We start from the raw sequence: 13,500 nt of genomic DNA, 5'->3' as shown, positions 1-13,500 counted from the left end.
TATGATTATGTGCACACACCCACTTAGTTATGGATATTTAGGGTTGTTATGTATGCCTAACTGCCTATATTGTGTTTCAACATTGTTATGTGCATACACTCACTTAGTTATGGATATTTGAGGATGTTATGGTTGCCCTATATGCCTAACTGATTAGAGTGCAGGAAATACCAAAAATGTAATACTTAGGGTAAGTATGAAAGCTGCTAAAAGCCACTATGCATTGAATGAAATGAAATGCTTATGAAATCGGGCAAAGTGCCCATGGTAAGTTAGTATGATATAATGTAGCATACAAATATTGAAAAAAATTAGAGATCTTATAGTGCATAATTTGAATGTATGAGAATTGAAGTATTTTTCTTGTTGTGGTACCAAGATTATGCTTGTCATGATTCTAGCATAGTGAAAATATATAGTGTTTTTGCAGGTATGCTTTAGATACGAGCAATAGGTTCTTGGGTGAACCATGATGTTTGACTAACCTGTAGGAATTAAACATATTGTGTTGATTTTATGATGTGAATGTGTTAATGTTGTATATGTCTTTGATTAAGACATGTAAAAATGTATGATTGGAAATATGCATTTGCATGAGTCCATGCTGAAAATGCATTTGGTCATGGGATATGTATTTGCATTTGGTTTTTTATACAAATGCATTCTTGATCTATGTTGTATAGGTGCAAAGTGATATAGGAGTATGTGCATATGATGTTATGACATGCATAAGAAAAGATTGTGTATACGCCTTTGATTTTAATGCTTATATCTAAAATTTATGATGTGTGTACATCCTTGGTTGAGATATATGTATTGTTGGATTTATGAGATATATAACTGCACTTGTGTATGTTGCATATTCATTTGATTATGGTGCATGTCTTTTATTGGGGTGTGACTGCCTAACAAATGTGTTATCTAGTCATGATTATGTGGCATAGTGCCTTGTGTGACAATGTGGTTTGTGAGGCAACCTAGAAGGGGTCAGGCGTTTGTGAAAATCGTGAATGACGAATTATGATCTAAATAAATAAAGATATCTTGTGGAAATATTTGTGAGTTGCAAAGTTCGCACTCACCTTATAAAATATTTTTCAATTGCAGAATTTGCAATCAACTGAGAAAATGTTTGGGAGTTGCAGAGTTCTCACTCACCTGATAAAATATTTGTGAGTTTTGAAGTTCATACTCACCTGATAAATTGTTTGTGAGTTGTAGAGTTAGCACTCACCTGATGAAATATTTGTGAGTTGCAAAGTTCGTACACTCCTGATAGAATCCTTTGGGGACTATGCTCCAGTAAGCTTATGAAACCTGACTTGTTTGGTTGTTATGCAATGAATGAATGCAAATATTTTAAATTGTTATGGACTTCTATGTCTTCATGGTTGATATGTTTGTGCGTATCATTCACGTTGATTTGGTCATGAGATGGACCATTGTTTTGATGTCAAATGAGTTGATTGAATGCATATGAAATGCATGTGTGAGACACATTGAAAAAGTCATGATAATGGACATGTTCCTTAAATATGCAAATTTATGAGTGCATATTTTAGTCATGTGAATTGACTTGTTATTTTTGTATTTATTAAATATGGATTGCATGAAAAGCATGTGAATGAAATGTGAATGTCATATGTTCACTTGTCATATGCATGATCTGTTTATTCTATTGTGAAATAATGGTTGTAAATGTGTTAATTTATGATAGACTTATATGCTTTGTTTGCTTTGAAAGCATGCTTATATGATATACGCTGGAAGAGTCAAATTAGATTTTGATATATTACCTTTTTGTAATTATATTTGATGTGATAATAGTTTTTCTATTTTGCAAATGATTGAAAAAATGAATGTGTAAATGTGGATTTTCTTGACCCTCATTTTTAATGATGAGAATTACATTATGATTGCACCATTACAAACTTGATTTGTATTCTTCAAGTTCAGTTTTGAGTATCCTACGGGTGCGTTGTATTAACATCCAAATAATTACATATATCATTTTGAAAGATTGAGGCGAATGATGGGTTGCACGACACTCGAGGGACACTCTTACCTGTCACAATCCCTAGAGGATCTTGTCTTTGATTTCTGGGTTATAAACTTGTAAAGACAATTAAACTTTTACTATTTTGGTTTATGCAACTACTTGTGACTTTGCTTATCAAAGACTTGTGAGAATTGAAACTTCTAAATATTTTGGTATAAGAATTACTCAATGGATGTGATTTTCATTTTACGTATGTAAATCAAAGTTCTATCACATACAACTTTATCCTTTTACTTTTCTTTTGTGACTTGTCCAAAGTATTAAACTTGTTTGATAAATTGTTTTCGCACTTATATCAAATATTGTTTTTGTTAGGGCTTCCTAACTATAATAAATTATGGGTAAGAGTACAAGCCTGCACTTGCATTCAAGTTGTTCGTTTAGCACTTGGTATAGTTGGGGTGTAGCCATTATTAAACATGTTGATTAACTATAATTTGAGAGGTGCAAACTCATTAATGTATTATTAAAAAAAATTGGTTTCAAATTTTAGATATATATAAAGGATTTTTTAAAAAGGTTGAATTCTGAGAACGTTACACTGTATCTAGCAACCTGCGGTCTAGTATCATGGGAAGATTCAACAAATTTAGAAGGCTCAATCGATCACTCATTCGGGAACTACAAGGGTGGTTTCAAGTATCCTTCAAAACACCCTGATTGCATAAATGTTGGAACCAATCCTTTCATTTGGTTGTTTGGTTCATCTGAAATCTTTGCAGCAGAATGGTACATTTCTAAGAGAATGTCTCTCTAACCGTTAAAATATGCTCCCTATGGAACACATGCAAGGAAAAAAAATTTAAACTTGACTGGTTGGATGATATGAGATCTCTTCTTTCCTGTTGGGACCATTTTCATATTATCCCTCAAAGATGGGTTCCTCATCCTATGGATATTCTGGATATTAATTTTTTTACCTAAGCTTTGGGCTACAATACTCGAATTTCTTATGCAATACATGACAACCAAGGGTGCTACTTAGCCATAGGTGTTGGCTAGTTCACTGAGGACCTAATTCATCCCCAAATTTCAATTATGAAAGAACTTCTTCACATGGTCTCTACGAACAACATAAAGGTATGGGTCTAAATTGTTTTTTTATTCAAATCTTATTGGGACCAGTTTTTTTATCTACGATTGACAATCTTTGTTTGCTTAATATTGTTGCCTCATATAATGAAACCTTGCATTTAAGTTTTTGTGGTACAAAACAAAAATTAACAAATGAGAATTTTGCTTTATTATAGAATAAGTGCTTAGGTCACATTTCTAAAAAAAAAATTGAAAGGCTTGTATCGAGTGAGATTCTTCATTCTCTTGATTTCACTGACTTTCAAGTTTGTGTTGAGTATATAAAAAATATAACAAACATAAGAAAATTAGGTGTAGAAAGAATAAACATCTTAGAACTAATTCATACAGATATTTATGTATCATTCCCTACGGCTTCTTGGAATGGTCAACAATATTTTATTAGGTTCATAGGTGATTATTCTCGTTGTACATACCTATATTTAATTCATGAAAAGTCTTAGTCCCTGGATGTGTTCAAGTCGTTTAAGGCCAAAGTTGAAAACCAACTTGGCAAAATAATTAAGGTCGTCAAATCTAACTATAGTGGTGAGTATTATGATAGATATGATGGATCAGGTAAACAATGTCCAGGGCCCTTTGCTAAATTCCTATAGGAATGTAGGATCGTCCTTCAATATACTATATTAGGCACTCCTAATATGAATGATGTTGCTGAGAGACAAAATAGGACCCTTAAGAATATGGTAAGGAGTATGATTTCTCATTCTACTTTACCACAGTCTCTATGGAGAGAAGCATTGAAGACTATAACTTATGTTCTGAAAATGGTACCCTCTAAAGCAGTAACTAAGACCTCATATGAATTATGGATAGACAGAAAGCTTAGTATGAAACATTTTCATATTTGGGGATGCCTAACTGAGGCTAGGCCCTACAGGCCACATGAAAAGAAACTGGACTTCAGAACGGTTAGTTGTTATTTTGTTGGATATTTTGAAAGATCTATGGGCTATAAGTTTTATGACCCTATGAATATGTCTTTTTTTTAAATAGAAAATACTTGTTTCTTTGATGATAATGAGTTTGGATGGATAAAGTAAAAGACATTGTTTTTTAATAAGAATCTCTTTCTCTTCCTACAGTTGTGGTTGACAATGATCAAATTCCTATCACTCACATTATTCTCACAAATCCGGATCAAGGCAATGCTTTAGATCTCCATATCCAAAATCAAGTTTTTACTCATGGAGTTCAAACTCAACAACCTCAAGACCCGATGCCATCAAGAAAATTAACTATAGAGTGAAGAATGACAATTTCAGATGATTATATTGTCTTTCTACAAGAACATGAGAGTGATACTTGCTTAAGGGAAGATGATCCAATCAACTTCCATCAAGCCAAACAAAGTTATAACTCTCAAAAGTAGATTGAAGTAATGCATAAGGAGATTAAATCCATGAGGAACAATGGCGTATGAGATCTTATCCCATTACCTAAATGTGTGAAACCCATTGGTTGTAAATGGATATTTAAAATTAAAAGAGATTCAAAGGGTAATGTGAAAAGATATAAGGCATGTTTTGTTGCAAAAGGATTTACTCAAAGGGAAGGCATTGACTATACAAAGACTTTCTCTCCAGTTTCTATGATTGACTCTTTTAGGATTAATATAGCACTTGTGGATCATTATGATTTGGAACTGCACCAGATGGATATTAAGACTGCATTCCTTAATGGGGACATCAATGAGACAATATATATGGTTCAATCAAAATATTTTATATCAAGCAATGTCAAGAAAATGGTTTACAAATTAAAGAAATTCATTTATGGATTTAAGCAGGCTTCCCACTAGTGGTATCATAAATTTCATCAAGTTGTCCTCTCATTTGGTTTTGAGATTGATGTAATTGATGAAAGCATATACCATAAGTTCACTAGAAGTAAATATATTTTCTTGGTTTTATATTTTGATGACATATTGCTTGCCAATAATGATATAGGTATACTGCACGAAACCAAGAGATTTCTAACAAAGAAATTTGAAATCAAAGATCTTGGGGTTGCCTCTTTTATATTAGGGATTCAAATACATCGAGACCATTTTTAAGGTATTCTTTGATTATATCATAAGAGCTATATCGAAATGATTCTAGATAGATATGGCATGAAGAATTACAAACCAGACAATACTCATGTTGCTAAGGGAGACAAGTTCAGTCTCACTCAGTGCCCCAAACACCAATCTGAAATTAAGGTTATAGAATAGATTCCCTATGCATCTATTATGAAGAGTCTTATGTATGCGCAGGTATGTACGCATTTAGATTTATCGTACATTGTTGAGATGTTGGGCAGATATCTTAATAACCCAAGTATGGATCATTAGAAAGCAACCAAACGGGTTATATGGTATTTGCAGAGAACAAAATGGTACATGCTCACATTCAGAAAGTCAGATCAGTTGGAAATCATTGGGTATTCTGATTTTGACTTTGTGGGATGCCAAGATAGTCGCAGATCTACGTCAGGTTGTATTTTTTTTATTGACCGGGAGAGCTACTTCCTGGAGGAGTGCCAAGTAGACACTCATTGCTTCTTTCACCATGGCAGTAGAATTCGTAGCTTGTTACGAGGCATCCAACCATGAAATATGGCTACGTAATTTTATCACGGCTACGAATTTTGGATAATGTTGAGAGACCGCTAAAGTTATTTTATGACAATAATTAGACAGTGCTATATTTCAATAACGACAGAAGTTTCTCGAAGTCAAAGCATATTGACATTAAGTTCTTTGTTGTTAAAGAAAGAGTACAGAATGGTCAGATATCGATAGAACATATTGGCACAAACTCTATGATTATGGATCTGCTTACTAAAGATTTGTCACCCAAGGTTTTTCACGTGCATACTGCTCGAATGGGTGTTTTATCATTTTATGATATGTTGGTTTAGTGGGAGTTTGGATTTGGATATTCTATGATATAATAAAATTTATTTTACCACTTAGGTATAAAGTTAAAGTTCCAGCTTTATTCTGTACTCATTATGTTGTGATCTCACTAAAGTTTTCAGGAAAAATCAGTTGGAGTCAGGCATGTTTGATCACATTACATATAATTTTCATGATTCACATCCATGCTTGATCTATGTCATTTTGTAATGCCCTAAAATCCCAACTTGGAAAATCCTTAAGTTTTTAGGGTAAAATTTTTTTTTAAAGCATTGCGCAAGCGAAAAAACTCACAAGGGAAAACAGTTGGAAATTCTGGGCGGGTCACAGGGTGAACAACAAAAAGAAACTTTTTATTTATTACAACTTGATACATGAAGAATATACATCATTTCCCTTCTCAAAAGACCGCTACCAAGATCTCAAGTTCTAGAGTGTGGGTTCAGTCCTCTGCCACACATTGAGCTTCATCGCACCACGATAAGCCAAATACTTGTATCCCCATAAAACGGGGTCAGTACTCTTGCGAGCTGGTGAGTTAAATCATCCATACATTATCATTTTAAGAAAGAGCATACAATATGAGGCATGATACAAATATAACATAACTCGAAAACTACGAGTAACAGGCTATAGCTAATATGATGGAACAGTTAGAAACATTTGAACCAAGGTACATGTGCGTGTGTCAAGTAGGTGCACGTGTTACAAGTCTAAGCAATAGTGATAGTAGCAAGTACAATGAACTATTATGAATAGAACAAGGAAAAACAAGCCAAGCAGCTACTAAACAACAAAACAAGGGAACTAAGTAAAATAAGGAACTGAGCCAAACAACTGTTGAACAACAAGTAACTAAGGAACCACGAGCGAGAAAAGCACAAGAATAATACTAATGCCAACAGTGAAGTAAAGATAATGCTAAGTGATAAGCGATAATGTCACACTTAGACAGTAATAATAAGCATCTAAGCAAGGAAGATACAATTCTTAGCATCATGGTTCAAGATAAGCAGTATGATCGTGATCACGCAATTAGCAGGATTATGGAAATAGCATTTGCATTCGAGAGCAACGATGAATGTTTCATCAATTATACATCTGAAGCACACAGGTTATACTACGAAAGAAGATACGTGTAATCACACGTTTTCAGCACAGGTGAGCTCAACTCACAAAATGGGTCTATAGGCCACACAAACTCGCCACGAAGTTCATAGCATCCAATCCAGTCTCAAGACGAGCATATATTTCTACAATGTACTTCAAGTCCCCTTTGTACTTATGGGACTGATCAAGTGTCAAAGATAAATCATGTGCCCAGTGCACACGTACACGAAACTAATCAAGCATTTAAGCAGTAAAGCAATTTAATAATGGATCCATTCTGTATGACGTTCACGTCAATACGTGCAAAAGCAAAGTATAATTGCTCAACCATCAACGTAAATATTAATATTTACGTATCTCATTTCTATTCACATGTGAACACGTACAAGGGCTAAGTGGCTTTCAACAAAGCAGTAAACAAGTGATCGTATTATGATATTTACAATTATAACATTGCAAGCGTATCCAACCCGTGCCTCTTTGCACGAATTTAAACTTCGCAAAATGCCTCATGGTCCCCACGGGGTACGCAACGAGGTCTTAGCCATATCACTCACGTGCTCGGCCTCACACCACCCAAGAAAGAGCACATTGTCGGTAAAGGGGATCTAACACCATTTCCAATTCCATCTCTAGGGTATCATAATATGTGAGCTCTCTCACGATCGTGGGGCCATCGCCCAAGGACTCCAGCCGAGTCGCAACCCTCAACAGTGGTTCTATGCCAATACCTAGATGGTGTTCAAGTTTTTAAGTGTATGTCACGTCGAGGGTGAAGCACGCCTCTGGTGCGTAATATATATATCAATATGAGTATGAGCCAAACAAGATACACTCGTCAAACTATAACCAGTGGCATACCTGTCCAGGTATGCCAAGGTGCACGTGCGAAACAAGGAAAGCCATACAGTCTTAGATATTTGCACGAGTATTGAGCAAGAACAACAATACAAACATATATTCATAACATGGCACAATTCACTATTTTTTAGCGATACTAGGCTCAAAATGCATAAACAATCACTATCGTTCGTGCAGAGAGTGTTTCGAGTTTGGAATACGTATTTCCCAAATATGCATATTCCAAACATCATACCACGACAAAACTTGCATGGCGAAGCCTTCTATGAAAGATCTTTGCAAAATCGACATTCATGAGTGTCGAGAATGTGTCTTAACTTAAACCCATACTTATGGGGGTAACATTAGCATATCCAAATGTGTGGCCGCACCCTGCTCGCACAAATGGGACACGAACAAAGCCATCTGTCGGAGTGTCCGACGAAGGTGGAAAGTACGTACGTGCAAGTGTGTAGCGTGACAAACGTTACCATCTCAACACATCACTGTCATGATGGGACAGCAAGGCACGGTCATCCGATGCCCAAGATCGCAACGATCTCGTTGCTCACAACTTAATTTTCTCGCTTCATAACTAATGGTTTCATCTTGCAGGTTGGCGGCAACGAGGGGGATGTTGCAGCCACCTATTGAGCTCCTACGGGATGCTCAACTAGGTCTTGTCTCAGTGAGATCAGACCCAGCTCGACTCACGAACCCACCTTGGTTTGAACCTAAGGTGGTTCAGACCGAAGGTGCCACCAAGGAGAACCAGTTGGTGGTGTCCCAACCGGCCCATCGTCAAGACCATAGGATCTGGTCACTCGAACCAGACCTTACGTGGTCTAAGCAACACAGGTCTGAGCCCGAGAATGGATCAGACCATGGGTGGCTAAGGGTACAACCCAGTCTCATGGGTTGCTAAATGAGCAGCGAGGCTGCCCGGGGCCCTTAGCACCCGGTGCCATTGTGGCGCCAAAGCAACGATGGAAATGGTAGGGTCTGGTCCTCGAGACCAGACCGTAACCAAGCCACCATCCCTAGTCTGAACTAAGTGCTCAGACCAGGTGTTGTAGTGGCAGTTGGGGCCCCACACAGCACCCAGGCCAGTGGGCCACCTCAAGGCCACACCAAGGTGGGTGCGGCTAGCACTCCACCCGGGTGAAATGGGCCAAGGCAAACCAGCTGGTCTGGTCTGAGTTGGACCAGACCCAACTGGGTTCAACATAGGGTACCCCTGGTCTGAACCATAGGGTTCGGACCAGGATTGCAGCTTTCAGCCCACACCCAACTATTGGGTGGGCTGAAAGTTCACGCCCATGGTTTGCGGCTAGCACCCCACGAGGTGGATCTAGCCCAAACGGCATGGTCTGGACCCTGCTAGGTCAACAGAATGGGTTGTAAAAGCCTTTGGTCTTAACCATAAAGTGGTTCGGACCAGGGCTTCAGTTGTAGCCCACGCCCCAACAATGTGGGTGCTCCCAAGGGAGCGACTAGCACCCAACTAGGGTGGCGCGGTCATGGCGGCATGGTCTGAACCCTGTGGGACCAGACCCTGCTGAGTCAAAACGAGGTCGGGAGTGCTGGGGGGTCAGTACCCCTGGTCTGACCCCGGGATGGAGTCCAGACCCAGGCCAAGGGTTGTGGCCAGCGCCCCACAAAGTGGGTGCGCCCAAGATATAAACCTGGGTGCTAGTGCACCCGGTTCATGTTGCTACTAGGCAACCGAATGGGAGGAGGCTCCCAATGGTGATTCCACTTGGTGAGTGGGTCGCCCAGGTAGGTCTGGGTCCCGAGATGGTCCAGACCTCCCTGCTACATCAAAGGGGTCACAGCAGCAGCCCAGCTAGGGCTGGTGCAGCCACATGCTCAAACCCACACAAGGGGGCATGGGTGGAGGTCCGTACTGACCGACCCTTGGTCAGTCCAGAGGCTTGCTACAAAGGTTGAAGCAACCTCCAATAGGGCTATGAGGCCCAAAATGAAGCCAACAAGGGCCCAGGCTGGCTGAAAAAAAAAAGAGTCCAGCCTGGCTACAAACATGCAATAAAAAATTGCTACAAGCAAAATGGGAAAAAGAGACGAAATCGAACAACCAACCATCAAAACGAAAAGGAACTAAAAATGCACAAGTATGAAACCCATTTTTAGAGGAAAAACAAACACCTCAGTGGGTTTAAATCCACCACCAAAAATCTATTTTTCATCATGTATGCAATCCGATTTTTTTTTTCTTTGAGGAAAGCATGCCATATGCTAAATTCCAAAAGAATTCAAATGCAAGGTTAGTAAGCTCACCTTGTGAAGGGGGTGGAGTGGAGTCCTTCTAGCTGGAATGGGTTGGTGCACCTTGGTCACACACACAGCCAAGTGGGAAAAGAGAAGAAGATGGGAGAAAGAGAGAAGAAAGAGAGAGGGGAGGAGAAAGAGCCGGCTCTTTCTCTCTCCTCTCCTTCTTCTAGTTTTAAAGAAGGGGGATTGAGGTGGACGGCTGGGAGGAATGGAGGGAGAGATTGAAGGCTCTCCCATTCCACGCCCCACCCTCCTCTCTTTGGTCAAAAGCTGGCCCTCAAGGCTAGGCCTTGAGAGGCCAACCACTCTCAACAACTCCCCTTGATTCAAGGGGAGTTTGTCTCCATGACTTTTCAAAAGGAGCAACCCTTTTAAAAATCTTTTTTTTTAATTGATTCTCTTTTTTTTTTTTTGAACCACATTAAATGTGGTATGAGCTACCCCCTAAGGGGCACCCAGCCATTTGGAAAGACGTTGGTCTATGCCAACCACTTCTCAAATGCCAAAAACCATCCTCCAAGTTAATTTTTTTCAACTTTTCAAAAACACCTAATTAAATACATTTTTTTGAAATTTTGTTTTTAATTTATATCAAAGTAGCATGGGCTGACATGGGTTCCATGCTAACCACTTTTCTAAAATACCAACACAAGCTTCCTTTTTGCATTTTTGGAAAAACCTCGCTTAGGTTTTGTAAAAATTGCAATTTACCTATTTTAAAAACCCTTAATTGCTTTCTTAATTAAAAGTTAGGTCTTTAATAATCCAAATATTTTATTTCAAACTTTCATTTTCTGAATTAAGACCTAAGCTTTAAAATCATTTACTTAGATTTTTCATTCCAATGAAATTTGTCCTCGTTATGACTCATACCTTGTCGTTATTCATTTTTTTGTCAATTTACATGCAATAACGAGGTATTTTCCTTGTTTTGGTTCTGAATTCGGAGAGTGACTAATTAGATGTATTATGAATCTAATTTAGGAATATTAGAATTCAATTCATCGTGGTTCATCCTTAATCGCTTCGTAAATCAAAATTTACGCGATTAAGACCTCGTATAGCTATATATGCATAATCTACAAGAAATTTTTGCGATAAAACAAAAAATGACCAAGACTGAAATACATCACATATAATATTATCTCAGAAATATCATGTGCCTTACATCCTACCCTCCTTAAAAAGGATTTTGTCCGTGAAATCATAAACACAAAAGTCGGGATAGTTTTCCCTTACACACGCTTCAGGCTCTCATGAGAATTTTTCAATGCCACGGAGTCGCCAACACACTCTGACCAACGGAATGGTCTCGGTACGCAAAACTTTGATCTCAATGATCAACGATCTTGACAGATTTCCTCATTCATCGTTATATCTTCTCTTTTGATGGAGCCTAATCAGCATACGCAAGGCCTCCAGTAGACTTCTTCGGGCAAAATTTAGCAATGTGCCCTGGTTGTTCACACTTGAAACACTTGCCGTCATAGAGAGGGCAAACTCCGAAAGCATGATCTTTGTTGCATCGTCAACACTTTCGTTGGACCTTTGGTTGTCGCGATTGCCTTCATTGCTGGTGGTTTTTGTAGTCTTCCTGACGCTTTTGCTTCTTTGTAGGTGGCAATGACTCCTTCTCACTGGAAGTCTTCTCACTGGTATGCGCAAAAATCTTGGTCTGTGGTCCAGTTTCATTCCACTGGTTCTTTTGCTTCTCGATCTGGTCTTCTTCTAACAGTGTTGCTACCTCGATGGCCTCGTCAAGTGACTTTGGCCCGCTAGTGAACATGTTGGTTCTCAGAGTAGGCTTCAACCCATGAGCAAACTTTATTGCTCGATCCTTTTCCAGGATGTACACATTCGGGCAATATCGCTCTAGACAATGAAACTTAGTGATGTAATCGAATAGGGTTGTCGTCTCCTATTGCAGGTCCAAAAATTCTTGCATCTTCTTGCTTCGTTCATGCTTGGGAAAATATGCAGAGTTGAAAACCTCTACAAATTCATCCCATGTAACATTTCCGTTTTGGAATTTAATCGTAGAGATCGTGTCCCACCACTTCTCAGCGTGGTCCTTCAAACGATAGGTACCAAAATTCACTTTCTGCTCCTCTGGAACATCAAGAACGCGAAAAATATATTTTATCCCTCGTATCCATGGCTCAACAGCTTTAGGGTCCGTCTTACCCTTAAAAGCAGAAGGATTCAATTTAATAAAGCATTTGTAGGTGACTGTACCTATGTTCTGCCTATCATGGGTGACCTGTTGAAGGTTCGCGCCCATCTGTTGCATCGTAACCACTTGCTGTTGCATAACCTCCGTAAGGTTGTTCACACTATTGTGAACACCCTAAATTTTTCAAAATTTTATAAATATTCCTTTTTTGCCCCTGGCCCCCATTTTCTGAGTAAATTGAGTCTATTTTGAGCAAAATTCCAATTTATTCCTCAGATTTTACTGGAATCAAATCCATTTTCCTATATCTGACTCGATTTTGGATCTGAATCTAGTGTCAAAACCCAAATCTGAGCCTTGTTATTCAATTTTTTAACCAAATTTACAAAAATACCAAAAATATTTTCTGAAAGGCTCAGACAGTCCATCCAGTATCCAGTTGGATCCACGGTTCTGTATTTCTCTATTCAAGGTTAAAAACTCTAATATTTCCTCAAAACCCAGATCCAAACCCATTTTCTGAAGAAACTTTCAAAATTCAAACCTGAATCCTCAGAAAACTCCTCTTTTGTAAATATTTCTCAAAAATACAAAAATAGTTTTTAAATCCCTTATTTTTCCTTAGACTTTAGAGTTTTATTTCAAAAATACCAAAAAAAATAGAAAATATAAAGAAAAAAAAAACAAAAAAATAAAAATAGAAAAGAAAATACGAAAGAATGGTTTTTAAAAAACCCGTCTTTTTGAAAATTGTCTTTGTTAAAACCCCTTTCAGAAAGAACCTATTGAGAGGAGCCCTGATTTTGAAAAATTGCCAAACTTCAAAGGACCCCTGTTGCAAAATGTGCAACGGCTTCCTCCCGAGAAAGGATCACAGGGGGGAAAAGGGTGGATGACCCTCCGATCGACTGCTCTCATCTCAACCTTTGATTCTCAACCGCCACCTTCCCGATTCTTCTTCTCCCTCTATAAAAATAGGCGTCGAGTAGAGGGGAAGGCATCGATCTTTTGCACCATTTTCCACTTCAC

This window comes from Nuphar pumila, chromosome 4 (genome assembly GCF_984573655.1).
Source record: "Nuphar pumila chromosome 4, dmNupPumi1.hap1.1, whole genome shotgun sequence".
Classification (NCBI taxonomy): domain Eukaryota; kingdom Viridiplantae; phylum Streptophyta; class Magnoliopsida; order Nymphaeales; family Nymphaeaceae; genus Nuphar; species Nuphar pumila.
The sequence above is the reverse complement of the archived record's forward strand: the minus strand, read 5'-3'. Positions refer to the sequence as shown.